Source organism: Triticum urartu, chromosome 2 (assembly GCF_003073215.2).
Source record: "Triticum urartu cultivar G1812 chromosome 2, Tu2.1, whole genome shotgun sequence".
NCBI classification, from domain to species: domain Eukaryota; kingdom Viridiplantae; phylum Streptophyta; class Magnoliopsida; order Poales; family Poaceae; genus Triticum; species Triticum urartu.
The window spans coordinates 55,940,602-55,955,906 of NC_053023.1; positions in this window are offsets into that span (position 1 = coordinate 55,940,602).

The window sequence follows — 15,305 nt, forward strand, 5'->3', positions numbered from 1 at the left end:
CAAAAGCATAGTGTCCAGTTGACGGGCCGAATCTGATATGGGCCATAATTGAGCCCAAAGCCTCTTAAAGGGCCGGACCTGATCTGGGCCGTAATTTAGCCCAGAACGTGGTAGGCTTTTAACGGGACGGATCTCATATGGGCCACTATTAGGCCCGGAGCGTGCCAGGCCATTAATGGACCGGATCAAATATGGGTCGGCATTTGGCCCAAAACATGGCAGCCAGTTAATGGGCCGACCTACTAGGGTCCTCAAAATCTTGTGGGCCTACAGCTGGGCCGGCCCATTAATGTCAGCGAAATCTCGTGGGCCTTTAGCTGGGCCGGCCCATTATGATCCACAAGAATCTTGTGGGCCTTTACCTGGGCCGGCCCATTATGGCACACAAAAATCTTGTGGGCATTTACCTGGGCCGGCCCATTATGGCCTGCAAAATCTTGTGGGCCTTTAGCTGGTCCAGCCCATTATGGTCCACAAAATCTCGTGGGCCTTTAGCTGGGCCGGGCCATTATGGTCCGCAAAATCTTGTGGGCCTTCAGTTGGGCCGGTTCATTTAACTTGATGTATCGGTCCACGTGTCAACATATCATAGGCGCGTCTCGCCCATTGGATGAGTGACACATGTGCCAACGTGTACCTGACACGTGTCTCCTCTAGGCAATGATGATTTTACAGGTGGAAAATCCCCATTGGTCGGGGCTGTTAACGGATTATCGGATCCAAAACCCGACCCGGTAGCTTAACGGTGTTCCGTTACGGTGGATGCCACGTGTCGGTCACCCTTGATGAAAGCACTTCTGTGACGCGCGATTTATCGTCATGGAAGTGGACACTTCCGTGATGATAATTTTGGTAATGTCATGGAACACTTCTACGACAGCACAGGTATGACTATCTTGATTCTGTCATAAATTTGTCATGGATGTACATGCATGACAAAAAACGCGACCTACTGTGACAAACACGTATCATCACGGAAGTGTATTTTTTTGTAGTGTAAGGGCATTAGTCCCACTCTATGCCAGCACAAAATAAAGCTGGAGAAAGACGCTAAACCGGTTGTTAATCACCAAGGACGGTTAAATCCTAAGATGAAAGAAGTGGTAAGAAAAGAAATACTAAAGCTTCTTGAGGCAGGTATAATTTATCCCGTTGCTGATAGTCAATGGGTAAGTCCTATCCATTGTGTCTAAAAAGGGAGGTATTACTGTTGTTCCTAATGATAAGGATGAATTTATCCCACAAAGAATTGTTACAGGTTATAGAATGGTAATTGATTTCCGCAAATTAAATAAAGCCACTAAAAAGGATCATTACCCTTTACCTTTTATTGATCAAATGCTAGAAAGATTATCGAAGCATACACATTTTTGCTTTTTAGATGGTTATTCTGGTTTCTCTCAAATACTTGTGTCAAAAGAGGATCAAGAAAAGACAACTTTTACTTGCCCTTTCGGTACCTTTGCTTATAGACGTATGCCTTTTGGTTTATGTAATGCACCTGCTACCTTTCAAAGATGTATGACTGCTATATTCTCTGACTTCTGTGAAAAGATTGTTGAGGTATTCATGGATGATTTCTCTGTTTATGGGACTTCTTTTGATGATTGCTTAAGCAACCTTGATCGAGTTTTGCAGAGATGTGAAGAAACTAATCTTGTCTTGAATTGGGAGAAGTGCCACTTTATGGTTAATGAAGGTATTGTCTTGGGGCATAAAATTTCTAAAAGAGGTATTGAAGTTGATAAAGCTAAGGTTGATGCTATTGAAAAGATGCCATGTCCCAAGGACATTAAAGGTATAAGAACTTTCCTTGGTCATGCCGGTTTTTATAGGAGGTTCATTAAGGACTTCTCTAAAATTTCTCGACCTCTGACTAATCTCTTACAAAAAGATGTTCCTTTTGTCTTTGATGATGATTGTGTAGAAGCATTTGAAATACTTAAGAAAGCTTTGATTTCTGCACCTGTTGTTCAGCCTCCTGATTGGAATTTACCATTTGAAATTATGTGTGATGCTAGTGATTATGCTATAGGGGCTATTCTAGGACAAAGAGTTGATAAGAAATTAAATGTTATTCAATATGCTAGTAAAACTCTAGACAGTGCCCAAAGAAATTATGTTACTACTGAAAAAGAATTTTTAGCAGTTGTATTTGCTTGTGATAAGTTCAAACCTTATATTGTTGATTCTAAAGTAACTGTTCACACTGATCATGCTGCTATTAAATATCTTATGGAAAAGAAAGATGCTAAACCTAGACTTATTAGATGGGTTCTCTTGCTACAAGAACCCCGTTGCAGACAACTTATCTAGGTTAGAGAATGTTCTTGATGACCCACTACCTATTTATGATAGCTTTCCTGATGAACAATTAGCTGTCATAAATGCTTCTCGTACTGCTCCATGGTATGCTGATTGTGCTAATTACATTGTTGCTAAATATATACCACCTAGTTTCACATACCAACAAAAGAAAAAGTTCTTCTATGATTTAAGACATTAATTCTGGGATGACCCACATCTTTATAAAGAAGGAGTAGATGGTGTTATTAGACGTTGTGTACCTGAGCATGAACAGGAACAGATCCTACGCAAGTGCCACTCCGAGGCTTATGGGGGACACCATGCTAGAGATAGAACTGCACACAAGGTATTGCAATCTGGTTTTTATTGGCCTACTCTCTTCAATGATGCCCGTAAGTTTGTCTTGTCTTGTGATGAATGTCAAAGAATTGGTAATATTAGTAGACGTCAAGAAATGCCTATGAATTATTCACTTGTTATTGAACCATTTGATGTTTGGGGCTTTGATTATATGGGACCTTTTCCTTACTCTAATGGGGCTTTGATTACGTTACTAAGTGGGTAGAAGCTATTCCGACTAGTAGTGCTGATCATAACACCTCTATTAAGATGCTTAAAGAAGTTATTTTTCCTAGGTTTGGAGTCCCTAGATATTTAATGACTGATGGTGGTTCACATTTCATTCATGGTGCTTTTTGTAAAATGCTTGCTAAGTATGATGTTAATCATAGAATTGCATCTCCATATCATCCACAGTCTAGTGGTCAAGTAGAACTTAGCAATAGAGAGCTTAAATTAATTTTGCAAAAGACTGTTAATAGATCTAGAAAGAATTGGTCCAAGAAACTTGATGATGCATTATGGGCTTATAGAACTGCATACAAAAATCCTATGGGTATGTCTCCGTATAAAATGGTTCATGGTAAAGCATGTCATTTACCTCTTGAATTAGAACATAAGGCATATTAGGCTATTAAAGAGCTCAACTATGACTTTAAACTTGCCGATGAGAAGAGGCTTTTTGACATTAGATCACTTGATGAATGGAGAACCCAGGCCTACGAGAATGCCAAAATGTTTAAAGAAAAAAGTTAAAAGATGGCATGACAAAAGGATACAAAAACGTGAGTTTAATGTAGGTGACTATGTATTGTTATACAACTCTCGTTTAAGATTTTTTGCAGGCAAACTCCTCTCTAAATGGGAAGGTCCTTACATCATCGAGGAGGTCTACCATTCCGGTGCCATAAAAATCAACAACTTCGAAGGCACAAATCTGAGGGTGGTGAACGGTCAAAGAATCAAACATTATATCTCAGGTAATCCTATAAATGTTGAAACTAATGTTATTGAAACCGTAATCCCGGAGGAATACATAAGGGACACTTTCCATAATGTTTCGGACTCCGAAAAGGAATAGGTACGTGGTACGGTAAGTAAACCGACTCCAAAACAGTTCTAATGGCAATTTTTCTCCGTTTTGGAATCTTTAAGAAAATAGGAAAATAAGAAGCAGACCGGAAAGGACACGAGGCTTCCACGAGGGTGGAGGGCGCGCCCCACCCCCTAGATGCGCCCCCTGCCTCGTGGGCACCTCGTGTGCTCTCCGGACTCCGTTTTCTTGCACGTTACTTCTTTTGGTCGGTAAAAAATCATTATATAATCTCCCAAAGTTTTGACCACCGTATCACACAAAAATCTCTTGTTCTTGTTTCAAGCTGTTTTCTGCCAGGGTTGTCAAGGCCAAGCATCATGTCGTCTCCCTCCTCTTCTAACAATGAGGGCAACGATGCTTGGCTAATGAAGATAGAGCTGAAGAGAGAAGAACCCGGTGAGATTAACAAGGATGATGGGATCAAGAAGGCCATGGTAGATCAAGTTCCGGCAGTAGCAGAAGAAGACATCCTTCAACCTCACCACAATCTCTTTACCCCAACAGAGATTGAAGCTTTCAATATGATTGAGTTAGCTCGCATTCAAAACAAGTATCTCACAAGTGAAAATATTTTGTTGAAGGAGCATATCATCGCACTCAAGGGCATTATCTGCAAATTGGAGGATCTCTTACGCTCGATGTGCGACTACCCATCATCACAAACACCTTCTTCACCAACAAAGAAGAACCGAGCATCGGGTATGGGCACTCCCCTTGGCAACTGCCAAGCTTGGGGGAGTGCCCCGGTATCGTATCACCATCACTTTTATCTTTACTGTTTTTCTTAGTTCAATCCTTTTGGTAATATCTTGATCTATTAGAATAAAAGTTCTTAGTATGATCTAGTCGTGAGTTTTGCTTTATAATTCCTCTATGTAATCGAGTCCGTGAGCTATATAATAAAGATTAGTGTTGAGTCAAGGGCTTGATTATTTTGCTATGATCTTGAGGGAATAGAACAAAATAGAAAGAAAAGAAATAAAACGAAATAAAGAGATCATATGGATCTTATGGAGAGTAGTGACTTCACATATAAAAAGTATGATGAATAAAAGTTGTTGAGAGTTGACAAACACAGTCTTGGTCATCGTTGCAATTAATATGAAGTAATAAAGAAAGAGAGGTTTTCACATATAAATATACTATCTTGGACATCTTTTATAATTGTGAGCACTCATTAAAGTATGATATGCTAAAGAGTTGACGTTGGACAAGGAAGACAACGTAATGGGTTATGTTTTCTTACATCTGAGATAAATTATATTGTCATGGATCATCCAACATGTTGAGCTTGCCTTTCCCTCTCTTGCTAGCCAATTTCTTTGCACCAAGTAGAGATACTACTTGTGCTTCCATATATCCCTAAACCCAGTTTTGCCATGAGATTCCACCATATCTACCTATGGATTGAGTAAGATCCATCAAGTAAGTTGTCATCGTTGCAAGAAATAAGAATTGCTCTCTAAATATGTATGACTTATTAGTGTGGAGAAAATAAGCTTTATATGATCTTGTGATTTGGAAGAAATAAAAGCGACGGACTGCATAATAAAGGTCCATATCACAAGTGGCAATATAAAGAGACGTTCTTTTGCTTTAAGATTTCGTGCATCCAAGCATAAAAGCACATGACAACCTCTGCTACCCTCTGCGAAGGGCCTATCTTTTATTCTTGTCTTATACTTCATGCAAAGAGTCATGGTGATCTTCAACTTTCCTTTTTACATTTTATCCTTTGGCAAGCACAATGTGTTGGAAAGATCCTGGTATATATGGCTAATTGTATGTGGGTTTTCATGAACTATTATTGTTGACATTACCCTTGAGGTAAAAAGTTGGGAGGCAAAACTATAAGCCCCTGTCTTTCTCTGTGTCCAATTAAAACTTCATAACCATAAATATCGTGTGAGTGTTAGCAATTGTGAAAGACTAAAAGATGGTTGAGTATATGGACTTGCCGAGAAGCTCTTATATTGACTCTTTCCTATGTTATGATAAATTGCAATTGCTTCAATGACTGAGATTATAGTTTGTTAGTTTTCAATGAAGTTTCTGATTCATACTTGAGTATGTGAATGAATTGTTACTTTAGCATGGGAGATCATATGATAATATATATATATGTTGTTGTTGTTCTAAGAATGATCATGATGCCCTCATGTCTGTATTTTATTTTATCGACACCTTTATCTCTAAACATGTCGACATATTTTTCGATCTCGGCTTTCGCTTGAGGACAAGCCAGGTCTAAGCTTGGGGGAGTTGATACATCCATTTTGCATCATGCTTTTATATAGATATTTATTGCATTATGGGTTGTTATTACACATTATGTCACAATACTTATGCCTATTCTCTCTTATTTTACAAGGTTTACATGAAGAGGGGGAATGCCGGCAGCTGGAATTCTGGGCTGGAAAAGGAGCAAATATTAGAGACCTATTCTGCACAGCTCCAAAAGTCTTGAATCTTCATGGAAGTTATTTTTGAATTAATAAAAAATACTGGCAAAAGAATCCACCAGAGGGGGCCCACACCATGGCCACAAGGGTGGGGGCGTGCCCTACACCCCTGGGTGCGCCCCCTGCCTTGTGGGCCCCCTGGCAGGCCTCCGGTGCCCATCTTATATATGAAGTCTTTCGTCCGATAAAAATCATAAGCAAGCTCACGGGACGAAACTCCGCCGCCACGAGGCGGAACCAATCTAGGGCTCCGTCGGAGCTGTTCTGCTGGGGAAACTTCCCTCCGATAGGGGGAAATCATCACCATCGTCACCACCAATGATCCTCTCATCGGGAGAGGGTCAATCTCCATCAACATCTTCACCAGCACCATCTCATCTCAAACCCTAGTTCATCTCTTGTATCGAATCTTTGTATCCAAACCTCAGATTGGTACCTATGGGTTGCTAGTAGTGTTGATTACTCCTTGTAGTTGATGCTAGCACTAGTAGAAAACAGGGCTATGGTCCAGGCCGCATCAGCCCATTAGTCCCGGTTCAGTCTAGAACCGGGACCAATGTGGGCATTGGTCCCGGTTCGTGAGCCCAGGGGGCCGGCCGGGCCACGTGGGCCATTGGTCCCGGTTCGTCTGGACCTTTTGGTCCCGGTTGGTGGGATGAACCGGGACCAATGGGCCTCCCTCCTGGCCCACCACCATTGGTCCCGGTTGGTGGCTTGAACCGGGACCAAAGGCTCCCCTTTAGTCCCGGTTCATGTCACCAACCGGGACCAATGAGGTGCCTATATATACCCCTCGCTCGCGAGCAGAGCACCCCAGTGCTCTGTTTTTCTCTGGCCGAGGGGGAGAGGGCTTTGTGGTGCTCTAGCTCACTTCCTATGCACATGAGGTGTTCGATGGAATGCCCGAGCCACACTACTTAAGCTTTCTCCTCTCGAAGCTCGACCTCCAAGCTCCATTTTCCTCGAGATTTGTCTAGATTTAGCGGTCCGTCACGCCCCGTCCCCGTCTTCACCGCCGTCGATCACCCGCGCCGATCTCATCACCAACACCACCGTGGTGAGCCTCTTGTTCTTATCTTCTTTCTGAAAGGAAAAATATTCTTACTTGTATGTTTAGATAGATACTTGTATCATTTTCTTACATTTTTTATTGCATCTTATATAGTGCGATGGTTTTGGTATCCGCCCCCGTCGGCCCTCGTCCTGTCTATGATTTGGTTTTGGTATGTATATTATCTTTATAACTATTGGTTCATTTATTGTTTATGAAAATTATGCCGACCAACGTGACATAGATTTTATTTATCTAGGATGTATGTGAATCGGAAATGCTAACCGACCTTGTCGAGAGGTTAAATTTAGTTGAAGAAGAAAACAATTTGTTGAAGGAAAAAATAAAAAAAAATTGAGGAGGAGAAGATGATATTGGAGTTGCATGTTGCGGATGTCGTCGATGATCACAAGATCAAGATGGATGCAATGCGCTTGAAGATTAGAAAGATTAGAAAATATGCCATTCATACCGAGGCTTGGTATCATTATGCCGTTGGATCAATTGTTACCTTGGTTGCGATTATGATCGCATTTGTTTTCGCATTGAAATGTTTTACATAGTTTCAATGTATGGTTTAATTAATTAGATGCTCTGGAGAGCTATATGTTATTAGATGAGAACTATGTATGCACTTTGGTTTTAATGTGATGATGAACTTCTATTAATTTGGACACTTAATTATATATAATGCACGCAGATGAACCGGCAATGGATGTACGGTGATAGACACACCCGTGAGTACATTAAGGGCGTGCATGAGTTTCTCGATGCGGCTGAGGCAAACAAGCAGAATGGTTTTATGTGTTGTCCATGCACTGAATGTGGGAATACGAGGTCTTACTCTAACCGGAAAATCCTTCACTCCCACCTGCTTTACAAGGGTTTCATGCCACACTATAATGTTTGGACGAGGCACGGAGAAATAGGGGTTATGATGGAAGACGGCGAAGAAGAAGAGTACGATGACAACTATGTGCCCCCTGAATACGGTGATGCTGCAACGGGGGGAGCTGGTGAAGATCAAGAGGAACCAGACAATGTGCCCAATGATGCTGCCACGGGTGAAGCTGCTGAAGATCAAGAGGAACCAGACGATGTGCCCGATGATGATGATCTCCGCCGGGTCATTGTCGATGCAAGGACGCAATGCATTAGTCAAAAGGAGAAGCTGAAGTTCGATCGCATGTTAGAGGATCACAAAAAAGGGTTATACCCCAATTGCGAAGATGGCAACACAAAGCTCGGTACCGTACTAGAATTGCTGCAGTGGAAGGCAGAGAATGCTGTGGCTGACAAAGGATTTGAGAAGCTACTGAAAATATTGAAGAAGAAGCTTCCAAAGGATAACGAATTGCCCGACAGTACATACGCAGCAAAGAAGGTCGTATGCCCTCTAGGATTGGAGGTGGAGAAGATACATGCATGCCCTAATGACTGCATCCTCTACCGCGGTGCATACAAGGATCTGAACGCATGCCCGGTATGCGGTGCGTTGCGGTATAAGATCAGACGAGATGACCCTGGTGATGTTGACGGCGAGCCCCCCAGGAAGAGGGTTCCTGTGAAGGTGATGTGGTATGCTCCTATAATACCACGGTTGAAACGTCTGTTCAGAAACGAAGAGCATGCCAAGTTGATGCGATGGCATAGTGAGAACTGAAAGAAAGATGGGAAGTTGAGAGCACCCGCTGACGGGTCGCAGTGGAGAAAAATCGAGAGAAAGTACTGGGATGAGTTTGCAAAGGACCCAAGGAATGTATGGTTTGCTTTAAGCGCGGATGGCATTAATCCTTTCGGGGAGCAGAGCAGCAATCACAGCACCTGGCCCGTGACTCTATGTATGTATAACCTTCCTCCTTGGATGTGCATGAAGCGGAAGTTCATTATGATGCCAGTTCTCATCCAAGGCCCTAAGCAACCGGCAACGAAATTGATGTGTACCTAAGGCCATTAGTTGAAGAACTTTTACAGCTGTGGAATGGAAACGGTGTACGTACGTGGGATGAGCACAGACAGGAGGAATTTAACCTTAAGGCGTTGCTGTTCGTGACCATCAACGATTGGCCCGCTCTCAGTAACCTTTCAGGACAGACAAACAAAGGATACCACGCATGCACGCATTGTTTAGATGACACTGAAAGTATATACCTGGACAAATGCAGGAAGAATGTGTACCTGGGCCATCGTCGATTTCTTCTGACCAACCATCAATGTCGAAAGAAAGGCAAGCATTTCAAAGGCGAGGCAGATCACCGGAAGAAGCCCGCCATGCGCACCGGTGATCACGTGCTTGCTATGGTCAATGATTTACACTACGTAATCTTTGGAAAGGGTCCCGGTGGACTAGCTATTCCGAATGACGCTGAGGGACATGCACCCATGTGGAAGAAGAAATCTATATTTTGGTACCTACCCTACTGGAAAGACCTAGAGGTCCGCTCCTCAATCGACGTGATGCACATGACGAAGAACCTTTGCATGAACCTGCTAGGCTTCTTGGGCGTGTATGGGAAGACAAAAGATACACCTGAGGCACGAGAGGACCTGCAACGTTTGCACGAAAAAGACGGCATGCCTCCGAAGCAGTATAAAGGTCCTGCCAGCTACGCTCTTACAAAAGAAGAGAAAGAAATCTTCTTTGAATGCCTGCTCAGTATGAAGGTCACGACTGGCTTCTCGACGAATATAAAGGGAATAATAAATATGCCAGAGAAAAAGTTTCAGAACCTAAAGTTTCATGACTGCCACGTGATTATGACGCAACTGCTTCCGGTTGCATTGAGGGGGCTTCTACCGGAAAACGTCCGATTAGCCATTGTGAAGCTATGTGCATTCCTCAATGCAATCTCTCAGAAGGTGATTGATCCAGAAATCGTACCAAGGCTAAGGAGTGATGTGGCGCAATGTCTTGTCAGTTTCGAGCTGGTGTTCCCACCATCCTTCTTCAATATCATGACGCACGTCCTAGTTCATCTAGTCGACGAGATTGTCATCCTGGGGCCCGTATTTCTACACAATATGTTCCCCTTTGAGAGGTTCATGGGAGTCCTAAAGAAATATGTCCATAATCGCGCTAGGCCAGAAGGAAGCATCTCCATGGGCCATCAAATAGAGGATGTTATCGGGTTTTGTGTTGACTTCATTCCTGGCCTTAACAAGATAGGTCTCCCTAAATCGCAGTATGAGGGGAGACTGACTGGAAAAGGCACTCTTGGAAGAGACTCAATAATATGCAGGGACGGATATTCTTGGTCTCAAGCACACTACACAGTTCTACAGAACTCTACCTTGGTGACCCCGTATGTTGATGAACACAAGAACAGTCTGCGCTCCAAACACCCGGAGCAATGCGACGACTGGATTACATGTGAACACATCAGGACTTTCAGCAGTTGGTTGCAAACACGTCTTAGAGGTGACAACACTGTTTGTGATGAGTTGTACTTGTTGTCCAGGGGACCATCTTTGACTGTATTGACTTACAAAGGATACGAGATAAATGGGAATACATTTTACACGATCGCCCAAGATCAAAAGAGCACCAACCAAAACAGCGGTGTTCGCTTTGATGCAGCAACCGAGAGCGGAAAGGACACATATTATGGTTACATAGTGGACATATGGGAACTTGACTATGGACCTGATTTTAAGGTCCCTTTGTTTAAGTGCAAATGGGTCAATCTGTTAGGCAGCGGGGTACAGGTAGACCCACAGTACGGAATGACAACAGTGGATCTGAAAAAATCTTGGGTACACTGACGAACCGTTCGTCCTAGCCAATCATGTGGCACAGGTTATCTATGTGAAGGACATGTCTACCAAACCGAGAAAAAGAAAAGATAAAGAAGCGAATACATCATACGATGAGCCAAAGCGCCACATAGTTCTTTCAGGAAAAAGGGACATCCTGGGAGTGGACGGCAAGACAGACATGTCTGAAGATTATGAAAAGTTTCATGAAATTCCTCCCTTCAATGTCAAGGCTGACCCAAGCATCCTGATAAACAATGAAGATTATCCATGGTTACGGCGCAATAAGCAAATGACACAAGCGAAGAAAAAGTGAAGACTTTCTCCCACAATAAGCAAATGCTATGTGGGTGAAATTATGATACCATCCCAACTTTCAACTTTTTCAGAGTTCATTTGAAATGCTTTCATGTCTTATGGTTCGAAACTTTGATACTTCAAAAGTGATTGTCCATTTTGTACACGAAGTGCATCAAGTTTTTGTCGTAACCCTCTCTACTTTTTGGAACATGCTATGTGGGTGAAATGATGATACCATGCCAACTTTCAACCTTTTCAGAGTTCATTTTGAAATGCTTTTCAATTTCAGAGTCATTTAGCTCAAAGAATGAATTAATAGCAAACAGAATGAACTACAAAACTTTTATGAAAATAAAAACAATCAATTAAAATATTATGTTATGATCAACTAAAATAAAACTATAATATTCTTCAATAGCAAAAAGAATATAATTTTTGTGACCTAAAATCAAACTATAAGTATTTAATTGTAAGTATAAATAAAAAATAAATAGAAAAGAAGAAAAAAATAGAAAAGAAGAATATAATTTTTGTGACCTAAATTTTTGTGACCTACAACTATTATTCATAAACTAGTGATTCACACAAATTTTAAAAAATTCAAATTTAAACTATTGAAAATTTAAAACTAATGGCACTAACAGAAAGTTTATAATTTTTGTGACCTAAAATCAAAAAGAAATCACTAAAAAACTATAAGTATTTAGTTGTAAGTATAAATAAAAAAGAAATAGAAAACAAAATTCTATTTTTATAGTAAAGTTATTCATAAACTAGTGATTCACACAAATTATTAAAAATTCAAATTTAAACTATTCAAAATTTAAAACTAATGGCACTAACAGAAAGTTTTAATTTTTGTGACCTAAAATCAAAAAGAAATCACTAAAAAACTATAAGTATTTAGTTGTAAGTATAAATAAAAAATAAATAGAAAAAAATTCTATTTTTATAGTAAAGTTATTCATAAACTAGTGATTCACACAAATTTTTAAAAATTCAAATTTAAACTATTCAAAATTTTAAAACTAATGGCACTAACAGAAAGTTTATAATTTTTGTGACCTAAAATCAAAAAGAAATCACTAAAAAACTATAAGTATTTAGTTTTAAGTAGAAATAAAAAAATAAAAAACCAAAAAAATGTAGAAATAAAAAAGAAAAAACCAAAAAAAATGCCACCTACTGGGCCTCCACGGCCTAAATACGACTAGAAACCCTACATGGGCCAGGATTCAGGCCCGCAGAGGCCCAATAGGCCCACAGGCAGTAGCAAGTTTAGGCCCGAAAGCCTGCATTAGAGAGGAGCTCGAATGGGGAGGCACAGCAGCGCTTATAAGCAAGTGCCGGCGCCCTTCAGCTAGCGATGTGGGACTAAACTTTTGGGCGCGGGCAGCACAACGGCATTGGTCCCGGTTGGTGGCACCAACCGGGACTAAAGGGGGGCATTGGTCACGGTTGGTTTCACGAACCGGGACCAATGCTCTGGCTATATAAGCCAACACTTGTGAAATTCTCGATTCAGTTCGATCGATCTCCTCGTCCTCTCCTCCGACGACGCCGCCAGGCTGCTCCTCGTCCTCGTCGCCGCCGAGCTCTCCGGACCACGTCGTCACCTCCCTGAGCCCGCGCCGTCCTCGTCGCCGGCATCCCTGAGCCTGCCGCCCTCGTCCCCATCGTCACGTGCCTGCCCGAGCTCGCCTCCTTGTCCCCGGCCGTCACTGCGTGCCGCCCGGCCCGAGGCTGCCGTCCCCGTCACCGCGTGCCGCCCCGAGCCCGCCGTCCTCGTCGCCGAACTCCAGCCGTCGCCGCCCCCCTCAAAGTGAGCCCCCCTCTCGAGTGCCACTCTTGCACCCGAGCGCCCTTGCTCCGCCCCTGCTCCATGGTCGCCGCCGGCCCCGATGCATTCAAGAGTAGAAGGAGAGGAGAAGTAGAGGAGAGGAGAAGTGGAGCAGCAGCAACGCGCTGTCCACTTTTCTGAATTTTTTGGAATTTCTGAATTTTTTTGTCCATATAGAAGGTGTTTGATGAAATGCTAGATGGCTTTGGGCATTTTTGGAATTTTTTTAAAAAAATTGTGGTGAAGTACTGATGCAAGACAAAGGCGATGGCAAAATTTCAGAATTTTTGGAGAGGTTTAGAATAGGTTTTCAACAAGTTATTTGAATCCGATTCAAATTTCATTTGAATGAAATTTGAAAATTTTGAACTATGGATCAGAATATGCTAAATATGTCAAAAATGTTTTTTTATATGATGTTTTTTTTCATATATGTATTCATTTTTTTATTTAGGTTGTTAATTAGTAGATATCGACTTTAGGTTAGTGTAGAGGAAAAAGTAAAATAAGGAAAAGGAAGAAAAGAGGAAGAAGGAAGAAGAAGAAGAAGAAAAGGAAGGAGTGGAAAAAGGAAAATAAGAAGAGGAAGACTTCTTTTTTTTTCTTCGATCTTATCCTCTTTTTTGTTCATGGATATATGCTAAAGAAAACGAGGGGGTGATAGATGAGGATGAGGGGTCGAGAGTGGGACGAGAGGTCGAGAGGTGTCGAGGGGAGAAAAAATATGTTATCAGGGACGAGGGTCATCGAGGGGTCGAGAGAGGGACGAGGGGTCGAGAGAACTAAATAAGAAGAAGAAGAGGAGAGGAAGAAGAGGAGAAATAAATAAGAAGAAGAAAAAAGAAGAAAAAGAAGAGGAGAAGGAGAAAGGAATAGTGGAGAAGAAGAAAAAATAGAATTATTCTTCTCCTCTAGCTATTCCTTTCTTCTTCTCCTCTTTCTTCTTCTTCTTCTTCTTCTTCTTCTTAATTTTTATCGGGAACGAGGGTGTCGAGGATCGCCGAGGGGTCGAGGGTCGGGAACTAGGGTAGAGGGTCGAGGGTCGTTAAGGGGTCAAGGGTCGAGGGTTCGAGGGTTCTATAGGGTCGAGGGTCGAGGGTTCCAGGGTCGTCTAGGGGTCGAGGGTTCCAGGGTCGTCGAGGGTTCGAGGGGTCGAGGATCACCGAGGGGTCGAGAGAGGTTTCCTAGTGTCAAAGTATGGAAGAAATCCATGCCTTCATCATTAGCCGAAAGTAACCAGGGCATGTTGGTACGAAGTTCTGCAAAGTTGTTCTGGAATGGAGTCCCGGATAGAATAGTCCGCCTTTTGGTACGAATTCAGCAAAGGCCTTCCAAATAGTGATATTCAGAAGGCTCTTGCTGAACTTTGTACCAAAAATCGAATTATCCTATCTGGGACTCCGTTCCAGAACAACTTTGAAGAGCTTCGTACCATCATGCACATGTTACTTTCGCCTAATGATGAAGACATGGTTTTGTTGAATCCTTTGACACTACGCAACCTCCCGACCCCTCGGCGATCCTCTCGAACATGAGAGGAAGAAGAGGATCATCGAGGGGTCGAGGGTTCCAGGGTCGTCGAGGGTTCGAGGGGTCGAGAGAGGTTTCCTAGTGTCAAAGTATTGAAGAAATCCATGCCTTCATCATTAGCCGGAAGTAACCAGGGCATGTTGGTACGAAGTTCTGCAAAGTTGTTCTGGAATGGAGTCCCGGATAGAATAATCCGCCTTTTGGTACGAATTCAGCAAAGGCCTTCCAAATAGCGATATTCGGAAGGCTCTTTCTGAACTTTGTACCAAAAAGCGAATTATCCTATCTGGGACTCCGTTCCAGAACAACTTTGAAGAGCTTCGTACCATCATGCACATGTTACTTTCGCCTAATGATGAAGACATGGTTTTGTTGAATCCTTTGACACTAGGCAACCTCCCGACCCCTCGGCGATCCTCTCGAACATGAGAGGAAGAAGAGAATAAAAAAAGAAGAGGAAGAAGAAAAAAAAGAGGAGAAGAAAGAATAGAGGAAAGAATAGAGGAGTTCTTCTCCTCTATTCTTTCTTCTCCTCTTTTTTTCTTCTTCTTCCTCTTTTTTTATCGGGAACGAGGGTCGTCGAGGGACATAGATGTAGTGTCGTCGTTGTCGATATATACCCCCTCC